This window comes from Tenrec ecaudatus, chromosome 10, assembly GCF_050624435.1.
Source record: "Tenrec ecaudatus isolate mTenEca1 chromosome 10, mTenEca1.hap1, whole genome shotgun sequence".
NCBI classification, from domain to species: domain Eukaryota; kingdom Metazoa; phylum Chordata; class Mammalia; order Afrosoricida; family Tenrecidae; genus Tenrec; species Tenrec ecaudatus.
In genome coordinates, this window is record NC_134539.1 from 120,498,518 (window position 1) to 120,502,095 (window position 3,578).

Genomic DNA, 3,578 nt, shown 5'->3' on the forward strand with positions numbered 1-3,578 from the left:
GTTCTCCTCCTTGAACCCATATTTCTGCCTCCCATCTGTGGTCAGTTGGGGACAGGCTAGGCCAGCCTGCTCCAGGAACAAGACCAAAAAAAAAAATAATAAGTCCCAGTGATTCTGACAGCTGGCTATCTGCTGCATTCTCCTCTCCTGCCTCCTCCTCCTCTTCCTCCTCCTGTCTGTCTTCTCTCTCTCCTTCTTCTCTTATTCCTCCTCTTCCCACTCTCTCCTCCTCCTCCCTTGTTCCTCTTTTCTCCTCCTCTTTCTTCTCTCCTTTTTCCTCCTCCTCCTCCCCTCCCTTTCCTCATCCCCTGGCTTCCTCTCTTCTCTTACCCTTCTCCCATCCCTGGTGCCCAACCCCCCTCTCCTTCCTTTGGTGCCATGTCACATGGAGTTATCAAAAAGATAACAGGGTCCTCCTCCCTGGTGTATCCACCCTTGAGATCCCAAAGGTGGAATATGTCCCCAGATACATCCAGTTCGGGCTGTCCTCGTTATTACAGAACGACAGTTCGGAGACTACCTCCCCACCAGTCTTGGAGAGCACCCCCTGTCTCCTTGAGTCTAAGGTAGCCTGGGGAAGACCACTTGAAAAGGTGTCCTTTAGGGGACACTTTCCCCCATTTGGTTGTTTTTAAGTGAAGGAGCTGGGAAAAGGAGGCAGGCCACCCAGAGCAGGGATCTGGAAAGATTTTAGTAATTTCCAAAATGCTTTAGCCTCCTACTCTCCTCTTAATAAATCCTACTTTTGTTCTCCACTGCATACTAGCAAATCGAATTCAACAGCAAATCAAAGCGTGTGCACCATGATCAAGTAGGATTTATTCCAGGAATGTACGGATGGTTCAGCATTAGAAATGAATCTGTGAGAAGAAAGAAAAGTTATGAAAATAATGGGAGCAACAGTTGTACAACCATGCTTGATCCAAATGAACTCTGGATTGTTATAATATCTGCAGATCGCTCTACTTCTAGTCTCCTAAATCAAAAGGTAGATAGAACAGGTCTTGGGAGTGAAATAAATTCAAGACCTACATATCTAACAACAGTGATAGATAGATAGATAGATAGATAGATAGATAGATAGATAGATAGATAGATGATAGATAATCTACAGAGTTCTCCAAAAACAGAAGAAGGGGAAAAAAAGAAATGAATCAATGTCATACAGCCTATCAACCAAACAAAGGGAAAGAACCATATGATCATCTTAATGGACATGGAAGATACATTTGATAAAATCTAACCTCTCTTCTTAAGGAAGCCCTAAAGAAAGCTGGAATCGAAGATGAATTTCTCGGTGTGATTTGATACCTGTATCAAAAGCCAACAGCCAACATTATACTTCATGGAGAAAGAGCTTTCTTCTTGAAATCAGGAATAAGACACTCTTACTGCTTCTATTCAATAATATACTAGAAGTCCTAGCCAGAACAATAAGTCAAGAAAAATAAATAAAAGCTCCTCAGCTTGGAAAAGAAAAAGTAATTTTCATATATCTTTATTATATTCATGGGATTAGATGATCCTATGAACAGAAAGGTTCAAAGAGTCCACACACAAAAACTCCAGCAATTAATAGAGGAATTTCACAAAGCTGTGGAGTGCAAGGTCCACAAAGGAAAATCACTTGGGTTTGTGTGAGCGCCAGCGATGAGAAACCTGAGCGGAAATTAGGGGAACAGCTCCACCCACAATTGTGTCTGAGAGCATTAAATACCTAGGGAAAATTCTGGCTCCTATCATGTGAAGGATTTATATAATGAAAACTACAAAATACTGCTGAAAGAGATTATTGAAGTCTTAACTAAATAGAAGAATGTTCCATGCTCAGGAATTAGAATTAATATTGTCAAGATGTCAATACTAACCAAAGTGATCAATGGATTCCACACAAACCCCAATCAAAATGCTAACAGCCTTCTTTACAGAAAAAGAAAAATCAATCCTCAACATTATATGGAATGACAAGAGGTCTAGAATAGCTAAAACAATGTTAAAAGAGAAGAGCAAAGTAGGAAGACTCACACTTATTGATTTTAAAACATACTATATAGCTACAGTAATCAAACAGCCTGGTACTGATTTAACAATAGACACATAGTCCAGTGGAATAGATTAAAGAGTCCAGAAATCACCCACACATCTACGGTCTACTGATTTTTTATAAAGGTGCTAAGTCCATTCTATGGGGGAAAATAGTCTTCAAAAAGTGGTACTGGAAAAATTGAATTTCTACATGGCAGAAAAGGAAACAGAACCCATGCCTTCACACTATAAACAAAACCAAATTAAAAATGATTTAAGGACCTAAAGCGTCCTAAACAAAACCATAAAATTGATATAAGAACAATCAGGAACAACACCGTCAGGCTGAGCTTTCAACAATGGAATATCGAATATCATGACAAAAATGTAAACTGAAAAAGACAACATAAATAAATGTACAATTTTGTTCCTCAAAAGACTTCACCGGAAGAGTGAAAAGACTAGTTACTGACTTGGAAACCGTCTTCACACGCCATAGGCCCAATAAGAACACACACACGTGATGCACTGTCGCATGATGGAGCCCATTGGTGTGGTCCCTGGTCAATCTCTCCCTGAGGGTCTCCCCCTTTCGCTGGCCCTCTCCTCTACCTTTTGCCCATAGAGGCAGATAAAATCCACCATGAGATAGCATTTTCTCCATGGCATGGCTAAGAATTCTTTAAAACACTGGTAACAAGGATGTAGGGATAGTGGAGCCTTTACCCATTGCTGGTGGGAATGCAAAATGCTACAGCTATTGTGTTACACAATCTGATGGGTCCTCAAAAGACTAAAACAGACCAATCTAGGACCCAGCAATTCCATCCCCCTGAACACCCATCAGCAGAGGAATACTTGATGCGAGGACTGGCCTCTCCTCAGGAGGATGAAAGAAGAGGGATCAAAAGACACTTGGAAACAGTGAGCCCAGTGGTAACTAATGAACCCAGCAAGCCCTGAGACCAGACAAACTAGATGGTGTCACGCTGCCACCGCCACCTGCTCTGAAAGGGAACACCATAGAAGGCCCTGGATAGAACGGGAGGAAAGTGTGGCACAGACTCAACCTCATAAGGGAGGCGAGGAGTCGGTGGCCCCACAGGCCTGGAACGGACCTCAACCTGTGGCTCAATTTCAGCCAAACAAGTTCTAAAAGCTAAGGAACAAAGGAAGGATGGAAACGGGAACGGACAGAGGCATGGGATACGTGATGGTGCGATCAGTGCGATGAAGCAAAATGCATACCGATTGCTCAATGTGAAACAGGCCATCTGCTCCATAAACCCAATTCACTATAAAAAGTTTTCTTAAGAAAAGAATCAATGTGAATGAGGGGGAGTGCAGAGCGGAGACCCAGAGCCCATCTGTAGACAACTGGACATCCCCTTATAGGGGGTCACAAGGACGAGGAGAGCCAGTCAGGGTGCAGTGTAACAATGATGAAACATATAACTTCCCTCTAGTTCTTTAATGCTTCCCACCTCCCACCCCCTATTGTCATGACCCAAATTCTATCTTACAAATCCCACTAGATCAGAGCATGTACACTG

The 3,578-nt window shown here is 42.4% G+C and overlaps 1 non-coding gene across 1 annotated transcript; it reads left to right on the forward strand.

Annotated features, from left to right (window-relative positions):
* The first annotated feature begins 933 nt into the window (after window positions 1-933).
* Window positions 934-1,048, forward strand: LOC142460592 (small Cajal body-specific RNA 15). Its single transcript, XR_012786770.1, has one exon.
* Window positions 1,049-3,578: the final 2,530 nt, after the last annotated feature.